This window comes from Cervus canadensis, chromosome 24 (assembly GCF_019320065.1).
Source record: "Cervus canadensis isolate Bull #8, Minnesota chromosome 24, ASM1932006v1, whole genome shotgun sequence".
NCBI classification, from domain to species: Eukaryota; Metazoa; Chordata; class Mammalia; order Artiodactyla; family Cervidae; genus Cervus; species Cervus canadensis.
The window spans coordinates 6,254,735-6,281,470 of NC_057409.1; the positions used below are offsets into that span (position 1 = coordinate 6,254,735).

The 26,736-nt window shown below is 44.6% G+C and overlaps 1 protein-coding gene across 11 annotated transcripts in view; it reads right to left on the reverse strand.

The window, feature by feature from the left end:
• The window catches only part of LUZP1 (leucine zipper protein 1), a 104,408-nt gene extending 85,295 nt beyond the window's left edge, over positions 1 to 19,113 (reverse strand). For 5 of the 11 annotated variants that reach the window (XM_043445539.1, XM_043445545.1, XM_043445542.1 and 2 more), the window contains exon 1: positions 13,157 to 13,281. The gene's annotated coding sequence lies outside the window, so the exon portion shown is untranslated. Of the gene's footprint in view, positions 1 to 13,156; positions 13,282 to 18,917 lie in introns of those variants that run through there. The other 6 variants (XM_043445549.1, XM_043445548.1, XM_043445547.1 and 3 more) reach the window with 3 other exon arrangements.
• Between the last annotated feature and the right edge of the window lie 7,623 nt (positions 19,114 to 26,736).

Sequence of the window (26,736 nt, forward strand, 5' to 3'; positions counted from 1 at the left end):
ATCACTCACCTACAGCCAGACATCCTGGAATGTAAAGTCAAGTGGGCCTTAGGAAGCATCACTATGAACAAAGCTAGTAGAGGTGATGGAATTCCAGTTGAGCTGTTTCAGATCCTAAAAGATGATGCTATAAAAGTGCTACACTCAATATGCCAGCAAATTTGGAAAACTCAGCAGTGGCCACAGGACTGGAAAAAGGTCAGTTTTCATTCCAATCCCAAAGAAAGGCAATGCCAAAGAATGCTCAAACTACCACACAGTTGCACTCATCTCACACGCTAGCAAAGACTGAAGGTGGGAGGAGACGACAGAGGATGAGATGGCTGGATGGCATCACCGACTCAATGGGCATGAGTTTGAGTAAACTCCGGAAGTTGGTGACGGACAGGAAGGCCTGGGTGCTGCAGTCCATGGGGTCGCAAAGAATCGGACACGACTGAGCGACTGAAGTGAACTGAACAATTGCAAAGAATCGGACACAACGAAGTGAACTGAACAAACACTTGTTTTCTGTCATGGTGATCTAGAGTCCTAACCCTACCAGTCCCCCAGGGATATTTCTTAAGCCCTTATGAGTTTCAGTTTCCCCCTCTATAAAGTAGGAATAACAGTACCTATTTCATGAGATAGTTGTAAAGAATTAGACAGCAATTATCTGCTATACAGCAGATGCTAAAGAAATATCAGGTAATACATTCTCCTAAAATTTGTTGCAACAACAGAAACTGGAAGACTATTTTAACTAATATTATTATAAATTAAGCCATCCAAGGTGAACAAGTTTATTGCTACACTGCTAATATACACAGGAAAAATTGTTTTAAAAAATCCTAAAGGAAAAATGTACTCCAAAAATTCTGTTGCACTTGATAATCTAATGATGATGTTATTTTTGGGGTATAATGTCCATAACTAAGAACTTAGTGGTTTGAAACGTACCTCCCTCCCCACCCCACCCCGCTAGTAATTACTACTTCCGAAATAGAGGAAACCTTCCAATTCAACCCCAGGGCAATATCAGATTCTCAACAAATCTCGAGTTGTAAAAACACATAGATGTAAAGTAGTTTGAATTCGAGGCAATTAGAATTCAGGCAAGCAGGCAAGTAGAATTCGAGGCAAAAGGCTATGTCCTGCCCCTTTTCCTAACATCAGAGTTAACTAATATCACAAACGTTCCTCAGTTTTACCAATCTATAATCTTAGTTATCATTTCCTTCTTTCTCTACATCATCAGTAAGTCCTATCTCTTCCCTCTCCAAAACTTCTCTCCAACATATCCCCCCCTTTCATTTTTCACTCCCAAAATTCAGGTCTCAGTAGTGTTCACAGATGAATTTCTAAAGCAATTCTTAACAGGCCGCCTTTCTAACAATCTACATGATGAAAGGGAAGGTCGCTCAACTGTGTCTGACTCTTTTCCACCCCAAGGACTGTATAGTCCATTGAATTCTCCAAGACAGAATACTGGAGTGGGTCGTCTTTCCCTTCTCAGGGGATCTTCCCAACTCAGGGATTGAACCCAGGTCTCCCACATTGCAGATGGATTCTTTACCAGCTGGGCCACAAGGGAAGCCACTCCTGATTAATCAGCCTACGATTCCAAGTTTATCAAGTCATGGTCATATTCAGAACTTTCAGTGATTCCCAAATGTTGGCAAGATCAAGTCCACATTCCTCAGTATAACTTTCAAGACTGTTCATAATCGGACCGAGCATTACCTCACTAATCTTATCTCCTCATGGTCCATAATCTAAACTCTATTATAGGATCAAACAATAAATATTACAAGTTTGTTCCAATCTCAGTATCTTGGCCTGGAAACCTATCCCCTTCCCTTCTGCCTATTCAAATCCTATCCATCCATCACTGTAAATGAAAGCCACTCAGTTGTGTCTGACTCTGCAATCTGGAATTCTCCAGACCAGAATACTAGAATGGGTGGCCTATCCCTTCTCCAGGGGAATCTTAATGACCCAGGAATCGAACCAGGGTCTCCTGCATTGCAGGAGGATTCTTTACCAACTGAGCTATCAGGGAAGCCCTTCCATCACTGTAAACTCCAGTCTAACTGCCTCCATGAAGCTCACTGACCACTTCAGCCCAGATTCATCTCAGTAAACTAAGACCTATCATTTTGATATGTCAGTAGCATAACAGACCTCCTAGAGCAGTGCTGTTGTACAATAGATCCAATGGCATTTTCACATATACATACACACACAAACCACCAAAGTAAACTTTTCATGAGGCTAAATTATTCAATATAAAAAAACTCCTTTCATCTGAGACGCCCTTTCATTTGTTTTAAAATGTTTCATCTACAAAATGGTGGTATTAGATGAGAAAATTGTTTTTCATTTTCATGTCCTTACTTGGAAAACAAAAACCTCTTCTGAAATATGACTGGTTTTATGAAACCCAAGCTCTGGAACCACAAGCCTACATCCCCCATTTTGGCATTTATATATGTTCCAAGACTTGCAGAACTATTTTAAAAACTACACACTGTCTCCCCAATGAGAATTTTAAATTCCTTAAGAACACAGGTTATATAATGCACTTCCTTTGTCTTTTTGTTTTCTCCACATTAATTAGGCCTGGATCAAATATAAAACCTGAACTATAAAATGAATAAAATTCACAAAATTCCTGGCTTTTACATTTGATGTTAAACTGACCAAAAATGTAACTGAAACCTGTGTTCTTTGTCTCCTCTCCATTCCTCTTCTCTAAAGGTTCTCTGCAGCCCTGTGGACTGCACCTACTTAGTGAACGACTACTATCTTCCAATATTTCTGCTCAGATCACACCCCTCTTACCTCTCTTTATAATCTGAAATTTTATCCCTGTTACCTTATTATTTCTCCTTGTTCCGTTAATTGCCTCACTACCCACCCATCTAGTTTTCCATCATACGACTATAAGATCCTTGGGATGGAGACTTTATTTTTTGGCGGGGGGGCGGATGGAGACTTAAAAACAAAAGTCTAACATAATCACCAGTCCTCAAGTTCCTACCCCCCAAAAACTTAGCAAATGTTAAGAAGTACATAATTTTATCAAATTATATTAAAACCATCCCATGCTGCACTCCAGGACAGCTGTGGTAGAAAGCATTAAAATTGTTATTCCTGACATAAACTTACCAGAGTCCATTACATTATTACACAAACAGCCTAACTGCATTTGTTATATCTTCTATCTTCAATTAGCTTCTGTATATTCCATAACAGTCTTTCATGTTAAAGACATTTACTGTATCTTTAAGTTTATCAAGACCTAAAAATGGTATTCTTCCTATCCTCAGGAACGTAAGCCAAAGCTGACCTCATTTACTCAGGGAATAATGATCTTAAATGGACACAGTTCATAAAATCATCTCGTCTTCTGGTTTGAGCAATGTAATTTTCAAGAGCAAAGATGGAGTCAAAACCTAGCTTGGCATTCACCAGTTGACTTTGGGCAACCGAGCTCATATCTTAAGGATTTTTCATCTATTAAATGGGGATAATTAACAGTATCTACCCCCAAAGGGTTTTTAAGAGGAAGATTAAATAAAGATATAAAAAGCACTTAAGTACAGTGGCTGGAACATAGTCAATAAACACTAGGTTTCATTATTAGTCCTCAATAAGAAAGATTCCTTAGAAAAATTTTCTAGTATAAGACTTAAATGAGCTGATTCATTGATATTAGATATAAATCACTCAGATGGACTAAACCAGATAAATTATCCCAAGTAATTAGAAATAGACAGTGTATTTGAAATCTGTTTCAAGGTTTAAAGAGCCAAAAACTGCTTCTATTATCTGTTCAGCATTCACTTTTTCCAGTTAAATGCTTGAAACTGGATGAAAGTAGAGATTTTATGTTTAAAAACAGGAAAATGCTGTCATTTTTCTATTTGAACTCTTTAGCCTCTGCAGAAAGTCAATACAAATAATGCCTTGGTAAGTGGGAAAATACCTTTCACTTTTTTATTGTAAGTAATTTCAAATCTGTTCCCATATAGATTTGACTCTCAGCACACTAAAAATGTTCCTTTTCCCCTTTTCAAAAACTTTTAGTAAAAAAAAAAAAAAAAAGATTAATTTTTAAAAGGCTACAAATAAAACCATGTTGATATTAATATAAGATAATGCTTTCATTAGAGAGTTTCCACTCAATCATAATACAAGTTAAATAAGTTCATGTAATTATTGTTATCTTTAGAGGGTAAAAATGAGTACTGTTATACAAGTCATTTTGGGAAGCAAGTTTTGCTTTCAACAATGCCGCCAAGGCTCAAAACCTTTTTGAAACTTCTTTTCTGAGATTCTTAAAGACAAGCCTCATACACCAAAAATATCCTAGTCTCCACCTTGAGAATTACATCTAATTTATGACCAACATAATGTTGATTACTCACTTCATTCACCAGACTTATCCCCAAAAATTAAGTATAATTCCCCCAAATGAAGACTTAACAGGATTAAGAACATGAAATATGTTCTATAGATAAGTTCAAAAGAAGCACACCAAATATTTCAGTTTGGAAATCTCATTAAAATAAATATATAACTATTCATTTTGGAAACTGTTTTTAAAAAGCAGTCATATTCCCTTACACATACCCTTTACAGGGACTTCCTGGTGGTCCAGTGGCTAAGACTCCATGCTCCCAATGGAGGGATCAATCCCTGATCAGGGAACTAGATCCCACATGCCACAACTAATACCCAGTGCAGCCAAACAAATAAATAAAAATCTTTTAAAAAACTACATAGTAACAAAACTAGAAATCTGAATGAGTACTGGATCTATGTAAAGCAAGAAAATAGTACTGTGGATAATGACTAAAGTTGTTCAATTTGAACCATTAAACTCCATGCTTCCGTATTTGCTCCCCCCTTGAGTGCCTCTGAAGGAACAACATTTAATAAGGTTATTAATATCCATTTCTCTTGAAAATTTAATTTGATTCACACCAGTTTGGGTAAACTGCGTGCTTGTTAAGTCGCCTCAGTGGTGTCTGACTCTTTGTGACCCTATGGACTGTAGCCCACCAGGCTCCTCTGTCCATGGAATTCTCCAGGCAAGAATACTGGAGTGGGTTGCCATTCCCTTCTCCAGGGGATTTTCCCAACCCAAGGATCAAACTCAGGTCTCCTGCACTGCAGGCAGATTCTTTACCATCTTAGCCACCAGAGACCCACCCTAACATTATGATCTAACTGTTTTTATCCATTTGTTTTGTTTAGTCACTAAGTCTGTGTTCAACTCTTTTGCAACCCCATGGACTGCAAGTCCACCAGGATCCTCTATCCATTGGATTTTCCCAGGCAAGAATTCTGGAGTGGGTTGCTATTTCCTTCTCCAGGGATCTTCTCAACCCACAGGTCTGGATCAAACCCGTGTCTCCTGCATTGGCAGGTGGATTCTTTACCATTGAGCCACCAGGAAAGACTTTTATATGTTGAATTATTTAATCCTCACAACCACTCTCACCATCTTAAAAATGGGGAAATGAAGGCTTTCTCAGGCTACAGAACTGGAATCATAGAGTTTTACATAATCTTACTTATAAGGTAAGGTGCTATTTAACCAAAATAGTCACAAGTATGAAAATAAAGCACAAATGAATAATCTGTCAAAGAATCAGAAAACAATAAACCACATTAATAAAGCTTTATTTGAATAAAATCTAATGATTCAGAAATGTACTCCAAGATCTCATGATGCTTAGAAGCCAACATTACAAACAATTCTACAGTGAATGTGTAAAGTGTAGGCGATTAGTTTGAATATATACAAACTTTGTAATATATTCTGAAAATTATTTTTTGTAATGAATTCACCACAGCTTATCATTTGCTTCCTTACACTTCAAAAGAAAGTTCTGATTACTGAAGTTTACTAGTGTTTTGAAGTATGGATAAATGTAAATGCATTCCACCTATACTTATTATCTTTACACCTAATTGGAGTAAAAGCTAAAAAGCAATAGACTGATTTCATAAAATATTATTAAATTGCTAAAGAATAATGTAACAATAAGAAGATTATGAAAGTTTAAAAAATCACTCCAATGTCTCAGAAATTTCCTAAATATCTGTCCAATAATTCCATAAAAACAATTATTAAGTTACCCTATAATCTTCTGATATAGTTCCATCAGAAAACTCAAATGATCACTGCTTTAGAACACATAGTATCAAAAATTCCCGAGCGATCCAGTGGTTTTGGACTGTGTTTTCACTGCTGAGGGCCCAAGCTCAATCCCGAGTCAATCCCCGAAAGTCACACAGCCAGCCGAAAAAGAAGAAAAGAAATTTAGAATACATAGGTATCTCTTAAAAAACAGATTTATATTTATCACTCAATTGTGTTACACTTATATTAAGTTAAACTCTCCCAGTTACTACTAATTCAAATTTGCACTTAAACTGGCTTAAAGTAAATATGTAGGAAATTCATATATACATTCTTCCTTTTTTCTTTTTCTTTTTTTTTTTTTTTGGCCACACCAGGAAGCATGTGGGATCCCCTTGAATTGGAAGTATCTTAACCGCTGGACCAACAAGGAAGTCCCACATTTTCCTACCTTTAATAAAAAAGAATAACTACTGAGAGAGCTTATTGGCAAGTCAAAGAAGGTGGCTTTAAACAGACTTAAGTGGCTTAAATTTTTCTTTGTTGATATCAAAATAAAATATTATTCAACAAAGTAATTCAAATGAGGTACTACCCAGTATCTCATTTCAGTTAAGAGCTCAATCTGAGCATTAGACAAACACTTGATTAAGGGTCATTCCAAAAAGAAACTGTACATAGTCCTTTGCCAGTGACAGATTCCAAAGTAGCTGCACCAGGAATGGACTCCTGTACCTTCTCACCTGAAGCAACTGGGGCATCTCAGCCTTTGGATTAGAGAAAATATTAAGCAGAATTCTCATTAAAATGTTAATAAGCCTAAGAAATTAAACTGTTACCTATACATAAGCATCATTATGATCAATCACCTGAAACTCTACTGAGGGTCTAGTATGTGCAAAACTCAGTGAAAGGAATTGAGGTGAGTACCAGTGAAGACAAACGCCCCCCCCCAAAAAAAAGACAAACCCAGCTTCTAATCAAGAACCTTCTGATCAAATTAATTAATGAAGATACGAGCTAATCAAATTAACCAAGAACACGAAGGGTACGAGCATTACAAGCCGCAAGATTTTTGAGAAAGTAAGAAGCTTCTGACCTGACTAAGGAAATACAAGCTAGTGTGACTTAACCAAGAACTTGAGGAGTATCAGCAATAAATGTCAAAATTTTAGAGAAGAAACACTACTGCAAAGTCAGGACAGACTTCAAAGATGGGGAACTGAGCTGAGCCCTGAAGGGTGGAAAAAATGAAATTAAACAGCAAAAAAGAAAAGGACAAAAGATAGTGGAAATAAAGGTGCTAAATTGTGAATATGGTCATTAAATATTTATTAAATACCTACTACATGTCAGTCACTGTGTTATGTACTAGGTGAACAAAGCAGATGAGTTTCCTGCCCCTGTGAAGTCTACTGGGGAAGACAGATAATAATCAGGCAGGCAGATATACCATTATAATTGTAACAGGTGTTATAAAGAGAAGCAACAGACGCCAGTAACAGGGAATAACGGGAAAGGACTAGCAAGATAAGATGATGAAGAAAAGTATCTCTGAATCATAAGCTGAGGCTAGAAGGAGGCAGCCAGGCAAAGAGCAGGGGAGAGAGTGTTCGAAAAAGAAAGAGCCACATGTACAAAGGCCCTGAGACAGGAAAGAACTTGGGTTTAAAAATAAGTAAGCAGCTAGTGGGACAGAAGCATAACAGTACCATGAAACTAACATAAGATGAAGTGGTACCCAGGGGCCAGGTTATACAAACCATTACAGGCCAAGACAGAGTTCAAATTTGGATTTTATTTAAGTCTCAAAGAAAGTTAAATCCATTGAAAGTTTCTGCAGGACTTCTCTTGTATGCCAGCGGTTAAGAATGCGCCAACCAATACAGGGGACATGGGTTCGACCCCTGGTCCAGGAAGATTTCACATGCTGAGGGGCAACTAAGCCTGCTCCCCACAACTACTGAGCCCACCTACCACAACTACTGAAGCCCAGGTGCTCTGGAGCCTGCGGTCTGCAACAAGAGAAACCACTGCAATGAGAAGCCCACACACCAAACTAGAGAGTAACCCCCGCTCACCCTAACTACAGAAAGCCCTTGAGCACAATGAAGACCCAGAACAGCCAAATAAATAAATAAAAGTTTCTACATACTCACATACTGCTGAATAAGAGGAGGCAGACCCAAAAGGGTATATGCTATATGATTCCATTTTTACAAAAGTACAAAAACTGATCTAAAAGAAGTCAGGATGGTGATTATGCTGGGTGGGTGGAAGGGCAGCAAGAACCTGAAGGGAACTCAACAGGGGCTTCTTCTAGGTCCTGGTAACATTGTTTCTTGATCTGGGAGCTGGTTAGATGAGTACATTCAGTTTGTGAAAAAATCATCAAGTTGTACTGGTAAATGTACTTTCCTACATATAAATACTACATACTCCAATTAAAACATGTAATAATGTTTCAATTTTGAGGGGAAGTTTTTAGTAACATGTTTTTAAAATATTACTCTGTCCAGATAAAATGGCAACAGAGGAGCACATGCAAATATGGAAGGACTTGATTGACAGATTAACCTGGTAGAAGTTTTCAGATACATATAATATAGGGGAAAGGGTAAGTCAAGCAACCAGTGAATACAAAGTACCATGTTTATAAAGAATAAAAGTTAGGTCTAGAAAGGGAGTTATGCAATAAAAGATAAGCTATAAAGTCCTTAGAATGTAAGGAGGTACCTCTAGAAATTAAAAAAGGAATAGACGAAAGCAGCAATGCCTAAAAAGTTTAGCAATGCTTGTTATCTTTTAACTTATTTTTTATATGGTATTTTCAAGCACTTCCCTTCCTGTCCCAACTCCAAAACAACAGTGTGATGAAACAGAAAGATTCTAAACTTGAGCATCAATCAAATCTGAGCTGAAATGAAGTCTGCCCCTCACCAGCTCTGGCAGTAACTGCTCTGAGCTCAGCTCCCTCATGTACAAAGAGGATAATGACTACCTCATAGTTATTGTTTTCTATCACCACCTAAAATGTTGAGTTGGTAGACTGGTATTTTAATTTATAATTTCCTAATGGTATATGGCTGAGTGACTAAGCAGCAGCCGCAATGGTACATGGAGGGTCGAATGGGTTTCCATCCTCAAGATTCACAGGTGGGAGAAGAGGATTATATAAGAGTCAACATACAGAAACAGCATGGATAAGGAAAAACAAGAGAGGAACTTCCCTAGCGGTCCAGTGGTTAAGACTCTGCACTTCCGCTGCAGGGGGCACAGGTTCAATCCCTGGTTGGGGAACTAACATCCTGAATGCCATGCGGGGGGGAGGGGGGCGGCGCAGAATACAAGGGGTCGAAGATAAACAAGTGGCTTCTAGCAGTTCGGATAAAGTGGTTTCAAGCATTTTCTAAGACAGAGACTTGTGCTAAAGCAGACTGGGGACAGGTGCAGTGACTTGAGAAATTAAGAGAAGGAAAAGACAATATACGTTTCCCCAGCAAGATGGAATTCCTACCTAATGTATTCCCTTTGTGGAATATTAGCTAAAACAAGTTAGAGATTAACACTAAGAATATTCTATCACAGGTGGAAGGGCAAGGCCTTTAATCATTTTATGGCATCCCCACCCTTCAGAATTATTTGAACAACCATAATGTGTAAAGTACTCCTTAAGTATAGCCAAAGATGTTAAGTTTCATATTTCAAGAGCTACCATTTCAAAAAAGATACAAAAATCAAAGTTCAAGTTTTTAACAAATTTTCAGGTAATTTTTATTTTCCCCACAGTGTACCCCCATCCTAAAAAGTAATGAAAACCTGGTTGCTCATGAATTTATCTTTCTGCTGATCTGATAAGTGTCCCCATCTCTACCTCTCACTCTTCTCATGCACCTCACCATTAAACACCTATAGTTCCCGCTGCTTCCTACAAAGTTGGCACGCTGACTCACTAGGATTCACTCTGATCTCACCAGTATTGATTCTAAACATAGAAACTTCACAGCATTCCCAACTGATCACTTTGCTAACCAATAGCTAAGAGATAACACATGGTTTAAACAAACAAAGGCGGTCGTGGTGATTACACAACTGTATGTGTTTATCAAAGCTCATTAAACTGTACATTTCAAACTGGTGAATCTTATCGTATGTAAATTACACCTCAATAAAGCTGATTTTTTTTTTTACAAGAGAATGCATGCATTCATTCATCCAGCAAATATTTACTGAGCATCTATTGTGCATCAAAGTTTATATCACATCTTTCAGCTTGACTATCTGGGTCCTATCTGTATGTAATGTGTATGCTCTACTCATAAACTAATACTGTCCTCAAAAGCCATGTTCCACGAAAATGGCTCCATTTCTGATTATGAATGTCACCTTAATGATGGCCTCTACAGCAGAAGGACCATTAGCTATCCATCATCTTCCATCACATCAATGAAATCTATGCTCTTTATTTTAATACAAACCCTTCCATCACAAGAAAAAAATTAAGCACCTACTGTATATATCACCACCACACCCTTATGTTTATCTTTCTATCAAAAAAAAAAGAAAGAAATATATCAAAACTTACTGACAACATTGCCAGAAGACAGTATTATCGGGGAATAGGCTTAATTGACTCATTCTAGGATCCATGGTGACACCATAGCTGACTCAAAGGCCTAGAAACTAGGCCTCCTGGATCCCAACTCAATACGCACAGTGGACCTTAGAAACAAACTTGGGTTCGAATTCCAGCTCCACTTCTTACTAGCTATATGCATACACTTAGCAAAGTCAACTTCAGTTTGCTCATCTGTGAAACAGGGATGCCAACTACCATCTCACAGCATTGTTGTGAAGACTATACGAGACCAATACCACCCAGTACAATTACTGGGCATGACATGATTAGTTCCCTTTCTTGGTCTTCAATTATTTAAGAGTAAGAAAATATCTATTAGTCAAAGTTAATTCACAATTCCTATTTTCTGCCTTGTTCATACTCCACATCAACTTCCTTCCCATCCCAGTTCTTCAAACTTCAGTTACTATGTTTAGAAGTGACTTAATTTTAGAAACCTGGAAAATTCTTCTGAGTAAATTGAGCAAAACCTTCATCTGCCCCAAGGGGAATTCTGAGCAAAATAATTATTTCTAACAAGAAAAGAATTTTTTCTATGGAGGTTATTCATTTTAACCACATGAATGCCACCAAGGCTGCACACAAAGTAACAGAAAACCATCTGGAACATACTGTACAGATCCTCCGAAGGGAAACAGCCCCCTAAAATCCAAACACCTCCCTCCCTAGTCTTAGGTAGTAAAATCTTAACAGGCGATCTGAATTCCCCCAGCTCTGACACCAGTCCAACTCCTTAGGCCAGAAGTGCAGCAGTCTGTAAAATGCCCTGAACAAACCCCACCTCTCGAAATATCCCCAAAAGGCAGGGAGGTCCAGAGAGTATTTTCTCCTTCATCGACAGATAAAGCACTAGAGGCACAATTCCTTTCATTCAAGGTCATTCAAGTCAGTGGAGGTGCGACGGGGAATCTGCAGTCTCTCTGGCTTTCTGGAGATCACACTGCAGGGATTTTTTTTCCTTTTTTTTTTTTTGGAAGCGGGTGGGGGGACTGCCTATTCTCTTCCCCTCTCCCACCCTTCAAGTGTGAGCACTGGTCTCGGCATTTCCGAAACAAGCCACAACAAGCTCTGCAGCGTAAGGAAAGGGGCTGACGCGATGAAGAAACAGATGCTCCAAAGCAAGATGGTCTTTCTCGGCTCGCAGAGCCTCCTCCAGGGTTATTAACAGAAACCGCAGGCACCCCAGGGAGTTCTGTACTCCCGGCTCCTAACACCCCCAGCCCGGCCGCCCCGGGGACGCCGAGCTTCCTTCAGCAGCCTTCGCCGCCCGAGGCCACCGGCCCCAGAAACCGCACTTCATTCCTGCGCTCCGGGAAGCCATGGCTCCTTCCCCGCCCCGCGCGGGGCTGGGGGGTGCAGTGCGGAGAGGCGGGCCGCGCGCGCTGCGGAAAGTTCACCGCGGCGGCCGGCCGGCGGGCGGGCGGGCTAGGGGCGGCCCCGGCCCCGCTCGCCCGCGTTCCCCAGCAGATTCCACCATTAATTAGTCCTGAGGACTGTCTACTGGCAACTTAAACAAAGCGAATGCCTCGAATTCCTTCCCGGCCCAGCGGTCTGGCCGCGAGAGCACCATCGGGCCGGGGCGCGCGGGGCGGGCGCTGCGGGCCGACCGACGGCTGCGGCGGAGCCCTTCCCTTGCGCGGTCCGCGCCCCCGCCCCCGCCGCCGGGCCCCGCAGCCCTGCCCGCAAGCCGGCCCGCGCGCTCCCAAATCTCTCCTCCTCCTCTCCTCCTCCTCCTCCTCGGGAGCTCTCGGGCTCTTCCTGTAAGATCACTTCCTTCCTCCCCGGGTGCCCGCGGGCCCCGCGCAGCCCCCCTCCCCGGCGGTCCCGGCTCCCCCCCACACCCCGCCCGGCCAAGCCGCTCCCCGCCCCCCACCGGGCCCCCGCGCCCCGCGCGTCTCCCCACCACCACCACCACCCCCCCACAACTCCCAAACTCGACCCCAAAACTCCTCCTCTGCCCCCTCAAACACGTTCCCCTCAGTTCTTGGCCCCAAACATTTTTTTTTCTACCTCAGATTCTCGCTCTCCCACCAAGAAGTCTCTCAGAACCTTCCCTGCCCCCCCACCACCCACCCTCCAAAGGAAAAAAAAGAAAAAAAATCTCTCAACTCCAAAAGAATTCTCAAGGTCTCGCTCCAGAGATGTCCCCTTCGGAGCTCTTTCTCCGAAATGCCGCTCAAACTCTACCCCCCACTTCAACTCCACACACCTCACCCCCGCCCGCCCTCGCCGGGGTGCGCCCGCCGGTTCTGCTGGGTCACCCCTGGGTGCCCCGACCCCCTTTGGCGGAGCAGGCCGCCCCCTCCGAGCGCTCTCCTCTCTCTGCCCGGCCGCCCGGCCTCCCGCGCCGCCCTCCCGCCACTTCCCCGCGGACTCCTCACCTCAGCGGCTCTGGCCCGCGCTCCCGCCCGCCACGGGCTCCGGCGCTCAGCTCTCCACAGCCGGCGCCTCCTCCGGCTCCCGGGACTGACAATGAGGGGCGGGACTATCTGGTGACGTCAAGGTCCTAAAAGGCGTGGTTTTGTTTAGGGGCGGGGCTAATCGATGGTCCCGCCCCCTTCATCTTGCCTTTTCCCCGTCTCTAGGACTTGAACTATTCCAAGTTTTTACCGCCGGTCTAGCTAGAGTGCCCAGCGCCTGTGCTAGGCGCGGTGGCAAATCGAAATGGAAGACAAGACCAGTTTTCAAGAGGGGCATTCTCAGGGGATTGTGGGATTAAATGAGATAATCCATATAAAGGTATTTAGCCCAGGGCCTGGTATGGAGTAATCTCTCAACAAACACTATTTCTATTACTCAGCAAAATGTAGAAAAGGAACTCAGCTTGAACTCAGAAGGCATGGTGGGTTCCAGTCCCCACCTCCGCTATTAATTCCTTGTGTGATCCTAGGAAAGTCCTTTGCTATCTACATTCCCTCCTGTTGCCTTTAAAATGGGAGGGGGCCATGACCAGATGGTCTCAAAGAGCCCTCCAATAATACTGTGACATTTACCTGTGGAACTATACTATGTGCAAAGCACCTTGGGGGCCCAGAGAAGTGGGGAGGGGGCCTTTGAAGGGAGTCCAAGACCCAGCCCCAGCATGGTACAGGACAGAGCTCTAGACGCTCTCCTGGCTGGTGCCCTCCCACGTACTGGCGTAGAGTTGCATTCACAAGCCGGGACACAGATGCACGAGGCCCGCTTCCTCTCTGATTGCAGCAGCATAGCTGGTCTCTTGAGACATCACTTGTGTAAGCTCCTTATTGTCTATGGAATAAAGGCCAAATGTCTGGCCTGGTCTGATCTCTTCCTACCTTTACACACACACACACACACACACACACACACACACACACACACGCAGAGTTTATCCAAACTTCCCCTAGCACACCCACTGCTTTCCCACATCTGCCCATTGCTCATGCTCTGCCCTTACTGTCTCATCTCAGTTTACAACTCCTCCTAGTTTCCCCCAGCCAGAAGCTGACTCTCCCTTCCCTGCATGGCATTGTGTTAACTCTCATGTAGGCACAAACATTTTAACTTGTGTCAAACTGACCTCCCCTTTGTTTCTTAGCACTTCCTCACTTCCTTGAGGTCAGAACCCACACATAAGTTTGTGGAGCTCAGCTTCTGATGCCAGAAAACCTTGTGATGATATATCCATGTTCTGGCCCATACTAGCTCTCTTTGAAACTCATTCTCCTCATCTGTCAAATGGGCATATTAAGACAGTCATTGTGGTGTTTGTTTTAAAATCAGAGAAGACACTGTGTGGAAAGCACCAAAAGCAGTGCTCCACAAATGATGTAGCTGCCATTCCTATTTATTTTTGTTGTTATTATTATTATTATCAGCAATACTGTTTCTAGTTCCTAACACCAGATAGCATCCCTAGTGATGATACACCCAATCATTTCATAGTGGGAGACTCTAAGGGGCTGAGAGAGAAAGAGACTCTCTGAGAGGGACCCTGCACAGCATGGCCATTGGGATAGGAACTCCAGTTTCTAGACCCCAGGTGGATTCTGCAGAGTCACAGCTGATACGCTGGAGTGTCTCTGTCACTCAGCACCCGTCCAGGTTGGGGACACCTTCGAGTTCTCATCTTTGGCAGCAGAGCTGACCCGGTTCTCCCTCGTGCCTCTCTCCTCTCATTTTCCTTACAGAGAGATGGATCTGTGTTAAACTGCCCTTGACACCCCCACAGTCTTCTAGCAGAGCTGTAGCAAGGCACTGGGCGTTTCCAGAGTGCTGGCCTGTGGGAAAAGGGAAAAGGCTTTGGGGTTCTGATTAATTTCCTGCGAGGCTGACAGGCAAATGGCTGTTCTGAATTGCCTGGGCTGGTCCTCAAGGGCTCCTAACAAATTGCAGCTTATTTTTAGAATAAGAGATTCAAAAATGCCACTTCCCTTGAAAGGAAGGCACAGCCACGGGATTGCTGCCGGCAAAGAATGGGCCTTGACTGAGTCCCTCTTATGTGCTGAGTCCAAGCATTGCAGACACTGGGAAGTGAGAACCCAGGACATACAGGGGAGGTTCTGAAGATAGAACTTTCTCTCCAGGACCCATGACCCCATCAGCCACTTATTCATTCATTTAAGCAAAAGCCTTGTCACAGGACAGATAGGATTCAAATCTCAATTCCACCACTTACCAGTTGTGTGACCTTGGGCTTTCAAGGGTCTGCACCTCAGTTTCTGGTCTGAAGAATGTGAGTAATAACAGTACCTATTTCAGACAGTGGCACAGGGGCTGTGAGGATCAAATGGTATAACGTGTGAAAGAGCTGTGTCCAGAGGCTGGCATCTAGTTCATGTCAGGATATGGTGGCTACTGTTACCATTCCAGCAGGACCTCCCGGTAAGGCCTCTCATGTGCTGGCATGTGGAGTGGAAGTAACAGTCCTGACCATGAGAAGCTCATTTGGTAAAAGGAATGGAGGAGATTTTCAGGAATAACCAAGAGAAGGTGTCTACCGGATATTGTTAAACAAACAAAAATTGCAGAATTATCAGGTGTAGTAGCATCTCATAATTATATACTTAGTATATGCACTAAAAATGGAGAATACTGGGGACTTCTTTGGTGGTCCAAAGAATCTGCCCTTCAATGCAGGCGACACAGGTTCAATCCCTGGTCGAGAACTAAAATCTCGCATGTTGAGTAGCAATGAAGCCCACGTACCACAACTACTGAAGCCTGTGGACCACAGCTAGAGAGTCTGTGTGTGGCAAAGAAGGGCTGTAGTACCACAGCTGGGACTTGACACAGCCAAAGAAGAAAGAAAGAAAATTTTTAATGGAGAATATAGAAAACTAAATAAGAAATTTTCACCTTTTCTCCTTCCTTTTTGCTTTGCTTTCTTTGTGTCTGTGCCTGTGTGTATATATAGCAGGAATTTTCAAAAAAAGACTCCACTGAATGCTAAGAGAGAGGAAAAAGGATGAAGACATAGCTACAAGGTGTATCCAGCAACGGACATCTGGGCCAACTCTTCATAAGCTGTAGAAAATTCTACAGGTTCCATCTCATTCTTCTTGGCATTCCAAGGAAAGCCCCTGCCCAGACAATTCTCACCTTCTCCATCTCCCCAGCCTTTAGCTGCAGTTGAACTTTTCAGTGGTATAGTCAGAGGCAGGACTCTGAACAGAACTCCCAGGAACCATGGCAAGGCCAGGAGGAGAGACCTTTACGCAGGAAGAATTTTTTTTTTTCTCCCTGTCCTATGCCCAATTCCCACCTCCCAAGGAAAAACAATCTGTCAGCATCTTATACCCACAGTGCCTAAACCTGACTGCAGTCTAATTCTCTCATTATATATTTCTGTAATTTAAGTTTTTTACAAGGAGGACATATTACTTGGTCATCAGAAGAGCGGCAGTAAGGATGCAGGTAAAAAAGAAAGCTAACCAAGCCCAAGGTGGTTCCCTTTTGTTGATTTGCAATCAATAAATTAGAACAATGTGGTTGCGGCCAGTGCTTAAGTCTCACAGGATCAGAGAAAGTGAGAGCGGGAAGGGAGAAAATCACCCTCAGTTTCTCCTACCACCCCTCAAATGTCACGCTTTTAAGTCTCCTCACATTTCAGACCATGCATCAACACATGTATTTCATTCATCCACTCAACAAACACCTATGGATCCTCTGCTATAAACCAAGCACCATACAGGTTATGAAGGTCATTATTCCCACCTTGCAGATTAGAAAAACAAGGCTCAAGGAAGTAAAGTAACTTGCCCAAAGTCTCACATCTAGAGGAATCTAAAGGAAGACCTTCATAACATTAAAACCCAATTCCTAAAGTATGAGGACTGAATTCCAAAGTGAATGAGCTGCGCACTCAGGCCACTATGATTGCCTGGGTGGCTTCGGGCAAGTCACTGAACTCTTCCAGGAGCAGTTTGCCCATCTCTCGGGAGTAAGGGCATACCTGGATATTTTGCATAAGTTGAGTGCTTTGTAAGTTATATCACAAAGAGAAGTTGTTACATCAGCTCTTCTGGAAATGATTCCACTTGGCACATTCCTGTTAGTGTGTATCCCCATGAATGTTTTACTCCCCATTAACACATTTAGGACATTCTTCCTCACAGAAACGCATATTATTCCCCCCACTAGCCTGGGACCTTCTCAAGTAGGGGAACGATGCTTATTCATTTCTGATCCCTTTCTGATCTGATCTCCAGCACAGGGTCTGGTGTTTCCTCCTTTCCTTCATTCTTTTCTTTATTTCATAACAAGTGATTGAGAGCCTAACATGTGTAAGATAGCAAAGGTCTCTGCCTTTTTGGACCTTAAGACTGATGAAGGGACTTCCCTGGTGGTGCAGTGGTTAAGAATCCACCTTGCAATGCAGGGGCTGCAGGTTCAATCTCTGGTCCAGGAATGAAAATCCCACATGTTATAGAGCAACTAAGCCCATGCCACAACTACAGAAGCCTATGTGTCACAACTAGAGAATTCACAAGCCACAACGAAAGATCCTGCATGATCCAACAAAGATCTCCCATATGGCAACTAAGACCCAATGCAGGCAAATAAGTAAGTAATTTTTTTTTTTTAAAGCAGTGCTCAAAAAAAAAAATTTCAAAAACCAAAACAAACAAAAAAGACTGGTGGGTGGAGGGACAAGAAAAAATTAAGCACAATTAATTATTTCATAACAACTGGATTAAATCCCACAGAGTATCAGGCCAGGTGCAATAACAGCTTGGGGAATGTGGAGTGGGGACCTAAATGAATTCCAGACACAGGGAAGGCTTCCTAGAGGAGGTGGCCTTGAGGCTCAGAGAGGTTAAGAAATCTGCTTAAGGTCACACAGCTGCTAGGTGGTAAAGCGGGGATTTTAACCCAGAAGCCCCGACTCCCAAACACATATTCCTCTACTAGACAACATTGCCTTTTATCTCCTCTCTCCTACTTTTTCCTGACTCTTAACAGGGAGAGGGAGCAAGGCCTGTCTAACATAGGATGCTCCAAAGCAATATTTTCCCCAGATTGAGGGGTCAGAGCCCTCTTTGAAAATCTGGTGAAATCCATGAAACCTCTCCTAGGAACTACATGGACACAGACCCACAGAATCTTGCCTGCAATTTCAGGGGGTTCATAGGCATTGTGAGGCCCAGGTTTAGAGCTCACACCATGAGAACCTTACAGTGAGATTCTCAGAACCTCAGACAAGACACCAGGGCCCCATGGGGACCTCGGATTCAGAGACAGACCCCAGAACTCCATAAAAGGATTCTCAAGATCCAGGAGAAAGATCCTGGGACCATGTAGAGACCCCAAGTCCCTCCCCCACAGAGACATTCTTAAGATGCTATAAAGACTATAGAGGAGGCTCAGGCCCCCAAAAAGCCAGCATCAACCCCTGCGCCTTGGAAAGCTAAGACGGTTTTGGAGTCACTGACACTTTGAGGGAAAAAAAATGCAACCTACAACAGGCTTTGCACAAAATCCAGGCGTTCACAGACCTCTAGGAGGTCATCAATTACCCAGGCCTCCTGTTCTCGGGCCTCCATAAGAACCTGGACCCTCCCGAGCCCCTCACGAACCGGGACAAGGTCCACAGATTCAAGACACAAACTTGAGAGTCGAGCAGCCCATGGGTCGAATTCCGGCCCTACAGTTTACTAGCCATGACCTTGGACCACTCACCTACAAACCCTCGGGCCTTAGCGTCTCACCTCCGCAAAGAAAGACTCGGCCACCTCTCCCTTCCCAGTCCGGCCCCCCGCGGCGTGGGCTGCGTGCCGGGTCGGCGCTGGCGCCCGCGGGACCCAGGCCGCTCGGCTCGGGAGCCGAGACCGGGGCTGCGGCGCTTCGCTGTTGGTCCTGATGGACCGACTGCAGCGAGAGCGCGGGCGGCGGGGGAGGCGGCGTGCCTGCCGCAGTGACAGCTCCGCGCCGCCGCGGGCCTGGGAAGCCGGCGAGGCCGTTCCCACCCGCCGGGCAGGGCGTTCCCGCCGGCCGGCTTCCTGCAGTCCGGGGCAGCCGAGGGGGGGAGGCGCGGAGGGGCCGCGGGGCCCGGCAGGCCTGGTTCCTGGCTTTCTCTCCGCGTTTCCTGAGCTGGACCGGCCGGGGGATGGGACCCAGCACAAACCTCCTTCCCGGGAGCGCAGCCAGGAAATCGCGTCCTGGTTCGCTCAGGTTCCTGCTGTGTCCCAGGACGATGCCGGTCGTGGTCCATAATCTTCTCGTCCTGACATATTGAGCACGATGCAAGAAGAAACGGCAGACCCCAGACCACACAGCCCAGAGAGATTCCAATCCCGCGATGGAAGTTAGTTAATTTCATTATACGGATGAGAAACCGAAGGCTGAAAAAGTGAAGTGACATCATAAAAACATTGCTACTGATTAAAAAAAAAAAGTGCTCACTACCTACCAGGTGCTGTGCTACAAATGCGCTAAAGTAACTGTGTCTCTGAGCCCCCAGAACCTATGAAGATAATTATTGTCCTTATGTTATAAATGAGGAACTGAGAACCAGAGAAGTCAAGTGGTTTCTGCAGTGTCACACAGCTAGGAGTTAAATGCCAGTCTCCTGTTTCTGGAGCTCAGGCCATCCCACTGTCCTGCTTCCCAGATGTCCTATTTCAACTACTTACAGTGAGTAACCTGAGAGTCAGAACCCTGTTTTCTTTGTTTCTGGGTCCCCCAAACGCCACTTGGAATTTGACACAAAACAAGTGCTCGGAGGGGACCCTGGAGCCCAGCGCGTTGCGCACATGCTCAGTCATGTTGGACTCTTTGCAACCCCATGGGCTGTAGTCTGCCAGATTCTTCTGTCCCTGGGATTTTTCCAGGCAAGGATACTGGAATGGGTTGCCATCTTCCCTACCCAGGGATCAAACCTGCATCTCTTGCATATCCTGCATTGGCAGGTGGATTCTTTACCTCTGCACCACCAGGGAAGCCTCCTGGAACCTAGCAGAGAAGCTCAAAGTTAGCAAGACTAGTAGGAGGCATCTTATCTGACTCCTTATAGAGCCTTCATCACAGGGAAAATTCAACCTCTGCTTCAATACGTCCTACCATGACAAACTCTCTGTCTCTCCCACCGTAATCCTTTCCTCTGTTGAACAAATATGTTTGGTCTAAAATGTAAATACTTCATTTGGCTCATGGTTCCTTGTAAACAGAGGAAGACCATTTCTCTTCTCATGACCAGAGTGTATACCACATGGTATTCTTAGCCGTTTTATAAAGGTTTAATAATTTTAAGTGTTTGTGAACTTAAACAACACCAGCTCTTCACCAAAGGCATTCCTCTTCCATTGTGTTGAGTTGTTTCAGAGAAAAGCAGCCCAGACTACATTTTCCAGCACCCCTTGCAAATAAGTATGTGACAATGGGCTATGGGCAGAGACAATGTGTGCCATGTCCAGGCCAAATCCAAGTTAAAAACTATGTATGTTTTCTCAAAGCTCTGTCTTCTCTCTCTGTCTGCCAACTGTATGGGCTTCCCAGGTGGCGCTACTGGTAAAGAAACTGCCTGCCAATGCAGGAGACACAGGTTCGATCCCTGAGTCAGGAAGATGCCCTGGAGGAGGGTGTGGTAACCCACTCCAGTATTCTTGCCTGGAGAATCCCATGGACAGAGGAGCCTGGTGGGCTACAGTCCATAGGGTCTCAAAGAGTTGGACACGACTGAAGTGACTTAGCACATGCACACGCCAACTGCATGCCAACACAGGTGAACTTGGGAAACCACGTGTTAAACACAGGAGAACCTTGGTCAGCCTGGGTTTCACTCAAGTCACTTGACTGAATTGTGCCACATTGAACCAACTTCTACTTAGTGTTCAGACATTGATCTCTCAGGATTTCTCTATTTCATCAGTTAGCATCACTTTAACAAACACTGGGACCAACCTGGGTTCATTGTTACGACCTCCACTTCACAAAGCAAGGTGTTGGTCATAGAAAAGCTGCTTAAAGATGTCCATTTGTACTGACTGTGTCCAGCTGGTTCAGCTGGGCAAGAAATAGTCTCTGTTCATCTCACTGATTCACTTCATCCTTTCTATTCCCAAAAGGGTTTTGAGGTGGTTTCCATTGTAGCCACAAGCCTATTTGATGGTTAATTAAAGAGCAAGAATCAAGGGGTAATGAAAGCCTGGGCCAAAGGCCAGTGGAGAAGAAGGAAAGAAAAATGAAAAATTGACTAATTATAGCAGAAATGCTTGGTCAAGTTTTCTAAGGATAACAACTGTGACAGAGCAAAAAAGCCCATAGCTCTGAGTTTCCTGGCAGTCCAAGCAAAGAGGGAAAGAGGATGTTACAAATTATGTAGGAAGCAGTAAATGTTTGATTAGCCACACAAACCCCAGAACCAGATTGTGTTGCTTTGAAGCCCAGCTCTACCACTTACTTAGGCAATTACTTAAATTCTCGGTGCTTCTTTTTTTTTTTTTTAATCTAAAAAATGGAGATGATGTGCTCTTATGATCAATAAAAGGATTAAATGAGCCAAGGCATATTCAGATCTTATAACAGGCCTATCACATGGGGTGAATTCTATATAAGAATTAGCTATTGCCACAGTCTGATTGGAAGAATCAGGTTGGTGATTTGCAAAAGACAATTTTTTTCCCTTTACTAAACTCTCAGAGGAATGTATTCTATAAGGGACCCCAACTAATACAATGGACTATGCCTTAATCAGATTTACAACAACTGCTGGAGCCTGTATCACACAGTCATTTGTCTTATTGGCTTTTGGTCCAGACAAGCCTTAGCATTCTATTCAGTAGGTAATTTGGGGGGCAGATTGTTGGGGTGCCTTAGGTGCCTTACTGATGACCCGCCCCCAAGGCAGGTAAGTGTTGTGGCGACAAGCAAAGGGGCTGATGTCAGATAGACTCAGGTTCGTTTGTCAACCTTTTCAAGCCTCAGTTCTTCATCCATAGAGGGGGGACAATAAGAAATAGTATCTACCCAAGAGAGTTGCTACAAAGACTATGGGAAAGGATGGATACAAAACCATTGTCACAATGACTGGAACTATGGGAAGACTGTGCCACACTGACACTCACAAAATAGGGAAGAAACTGCCAAATTTAAAATAGGGAATCTCACCTGAGACCCCTGGAGTAAGGAGAATCTTATTTTTAAAGGTTTATTTATTTATTTATTGGCTATGGGAGGTCTTTGTTGCTGTACTCAGACTGCGGGGAGTAAGGGCTACTCTTTGTTGCTATCCGCGGGCTTCTCATTGCAATGGCTTTTCTTGTAGCGGAGCATGGGCTCTAGGCACTCAGGCTTCAGGAGCTGCAGCATGTGGGCTCAGGAGTTTTGGCTCTCGGCCTTTTTAGCGCTGGCTCAGTAGTTGTGACACATCGCTAGTTGCTCCGCAGCATGTGGGATCTTCCCGGAGCAGGGGTGAAACAGGTGTCCCTTGCATTTCAAGGCGCTTTTTAAACATTGGACCACGAGGGAAGCCTGAGAATAATTTTTAATGCTTCCAAAAGGAGAACAGGTAAGACTCTGAGTTTTCACTATAGGGGGCTCAGGTTCCATCCCTGGTCAGGGAACTAAGATCCCACATGCCATGCGACGAAAATAAATAAATATAAAATTTTTAAAAATGGAAACAGAATTGGTCCATTTGCCCCGGGATGTGTTCCTGGGGCTGACCAAAGCATTACTTTCTTGCTTCTGGCTGGAATCCCCTTGGCCTGATTCAGTATGTTGTGCAGCACAAGCTGGTCTGTTTTTGGAGCCCCCTCTGCCCAGTGAGGTACCGCACAGCCAGAATGACCACTGTGTGCTCAGTTGTGTCCGACTCTTTGTGACCCCGTGGACTGTAGCCCACCAGGCTCCTCTGTCCATGGGATTCTCCAGGCAAGAATACTGGAGTGGGTTGCAATGCTCTCCTCCAGGGGATCTTCCCAACCCAGGGATCGAACTCACGTCTCCTGCATTGCAGGTGGATTCTTTACCACTGGGCCACCTGGAAAGCCCAGAATAACTACTATGCTACAGCAAAAGACTGTCTTTGAGGGGAAATGAGAACTAAAATCTCCTCCTTGGGTTTCCACGTGTTGGGTGCTTCACATATTATCTTGCCTAACCGCCACAACAGCTTCAAAGGGCAAGCCGTGTCAGCAATCACATTTTATGTATGAGTAAACTGAAGGACTTCCCTGGTGGCTCAGACGGCAAAGAGTCTGCCTACAAAGCGGGAGACCTGGGTTTAATCCTTGGATTGGGAAGATCTCCTGGAGAAGGAAATGGTAACCCACTCCAGTATCCTTGCCTGGAAATTCCCATGGACGGAGGAGGCTGGTAGGCTACAGTCCACGGAGTTGCAAAGAGTCAGACACGACTGAGTGACTTCACTTATGCTTTTCACTTTCTTTTCAAACTGAAGATCAGAGAAGCAAAGTGATCTGTCTAGGGTCACACAGCTAAGAAGTGGCAAGGCTGGGACATGAGAGAGATGTGTCTGACACTAGCATGCATTTCTAACCCCTAGGCAACACGGCCTCTCCCTTCCACCCTGGGCCAGGATCTCCTCTCTCTCATGAACCTAAGCTGTTTGTTTTTCTCAAGGATCTTCTAGGAAACATATGCTGCAGGGACCAACTTATTCCTCCTGTCTGGGCAGTCCCTTCCCCTGTGAGAACCATCTCTTGGGTAAGACACACAGTGTCAGTGGAGTGACTCAAGCTGGTCGGAAGCTCTGAGTGGGTGGAAAACCAGCCACCGATATCATCACCAAGTCCAGTCTCATCTCCTGGTTGGTCTCTCTTTCAGTTTCCAGGCTCCACCACCACCCTTCCTCCTTTCACATACAGCTCAGGTGATGGTTTTCAACACTTATCTAACCAAGTCATTCCTCTGCTAAATAACCTTCTGTAGCTCCCTGTTGCTCCCAGAATAAAGTTTGAAGTCAGTTATTTGCTGTGACCCTCAAGGTCCAGCCTACCTCTCCAACCCACTCTTTGCTCTCAGGCATCTTTGGGCCCCATGGACCCAAATATTCATGGTTTCCAGCCCTGGGGTTCCCTGTGTGATATGAGGTGAACGAGCTGCCAGCCTAAGCTGGGTATCTGTCAGTCTGTCAGTCTCACCTTCTCCCTGCCCTCTGACCGAAACATCTTTGCCAGGAGGAACTGCTAACCATCGACCCGGAAAAGGGATCAGTCGGGAAGCCAGCACCAGCAACTCAGGCTCTGTGTAGAACCCTGGAAAACGAGGACATTATCCGGCATCCTTTCTCTGTGTCCGAGGCTAACTGTTGGGGAGCTGACATGATAAAACAGTGAAGGGAAGCTAGATTTCCTTCCAAGTCTCCATGATGCCTGTGCCCAAGCTTTTAACAATTCCCTTACATGGTCTCCTTGGTGGAGGCAGAATTCACCCCTGTGTATGTCCATAATGAACACAGTTGCCGGATGCTGTCCCAGAGCACGTAGTCTTCCCATCTCATTATTCCCACTTGCCAAAGAGAATTGCTCTGAATGAGGAAGGCACCCACCCGCCCGCCGATTTCTGTGCCTTTCTCTGGTGCCCTTCCGCCACCTGGTGGTCATACCTGGAATAGAGGGCTTTCTGCTCTGAGGATGGAAGCACATTAAACAAATTCTCCAGGGTAAAAAGCATTTTCATCTCAGCCTACATTCCCCTCTAAGACCCCAGGGCTCACCTGCACCTGAAATTTGGAGAAAGGCAGACTCACTTGCCTTGATTCCGTCTCAATTCCGTGGATTCTTGGGCCTGTCACTTCCCCTCTCTGGGTTCAGGATCCTCATTTATAAAAACGGGCCTGAAGAGACTGGGCCCTACCAGCTCTGGTGTTCTAGGGTTATGTCTGAAGTTCACTAAGTGACCTGTGACTCTGCCTCCTTCCTTAGCTCCGTGGGAAGAATGTAAATTCCAGGAAGTCAGGGAAGTTGCTGGCTTGTTCCCTCTCTATCACAAGCGCACCAGTCAGTGCTTCATTCATAGATGCGTTACTGGGTTTGCGGCTGCATTCACAGAAACACTGAAGATACCATGTGGGGCTTCCCTGGTGGGTCAATGGTAAAGAACGCAGCTGCCAATGCAGGAGCCACAGGAGACGCAGGTTTGATGCCTGGGTTGGGACGATCCCCTGGAGGAGGAAATGGCGACCCACTCCGTTTATGGGGTCATGAAAGAGTCGGACATGAAAGAGTCAGAAGGGACTTAGCAAGTAAGCAACAACGGTATACAATGAAAGAGGTGAAAGGCATTCTGCCCATGTCTGAGGTCCCATTTGGAATCAGAACTTTGAAAATGACACGGAGAAAGTATAACTCATTCACGAAATAATAGCTGAAAGAGGGATCTCAAAAAACCACATTATACGGGGGAACAGTTGAAGGAACCAGAATATTGACTCTGGTCTAAAAAAGACTCAAGGGGTACATGTGTCTTCCTTCAAATATCTGGAGAGGGAATCTGGGGGAAAGGACTGGGAGAACTAGGAATAAAGGCTGCTACTTCAAGGGGACAGATATTTCTCCCCCCTAACCAAAAGAAGTTTTCAGTCTGAGCTAGAAAAAAAAGAACAGACCTGAATTTAAATCCCAGTCTGCGCCTAACTAGATATTTTTAAAAAATAGAGTATAGCTGCTCTACAAGGATGTGCCAGCCTCTGCTGTACCACAAGGTGAATTAGTTACATACAAACCTATATCCCCTCACTGTGGGATCTGCCTCCCACCCCGCTCCCATCCCATCCATCTAGGTCACCATAGAGTTCCCAATGGCTGTGTGTTTGTAACCTTGGACAAGTTTCTTCATCATGGTAAGCCTTGGTTCACTCATCTGTAAAATGGGTATAATGTGGGGTACACAGGACTGTTGCAAGGAAAGAACGATACGAAATATTTTTAAAATGCCTAGTGCAAGGCCCAGGGCCTAGTTGGTGCTGGGTGAGTATAGCTGTGGTTAAAAACGTAGACAGGGAGTGAGCACCCGTCACTGGACGTGTGAGCAGAGGCTCCAGGATAACTTGATAGGAATGGGAAGGAGTTGAGCAGCCAGCAGAACTGTGGCTCGGGGAGGCCGTGCAGGCTGATAGTTAGCAATACTGATTCTTGGCACACCGACTAGATGTTTATCCTGGCTTTGCCATTTAATTGCTGTGTAACTCACTTCACCGTTCTGAGTCTCAGTCTCCCCAGCTGCAGAATGGGGATAAGTAGTTCCTGCCTCACCAAGTTGTTGGCGGATGAAGAAGGTAAAGCAATCAAAACGTGCACTGCTGCTTTGATGTTGGAGAAGGGCATGGCAACCCACTCCAGTATTCTTGCCTGGAGAATCCCTGGACAGAAGAGCCTGGCGGGCTACAATCCATGGGGTCGCAAAAAGTCGGACATGACTGAAGCGACTTAGCACACCTGCACGCTTTGATGTTAGTGGTTTGATTGGGGTTGTCCTGGATGACCTTGAAGGTCCCCTCCCGTCTGATATTCTTCAGGTCTGGATTCTCTGCCTTTGC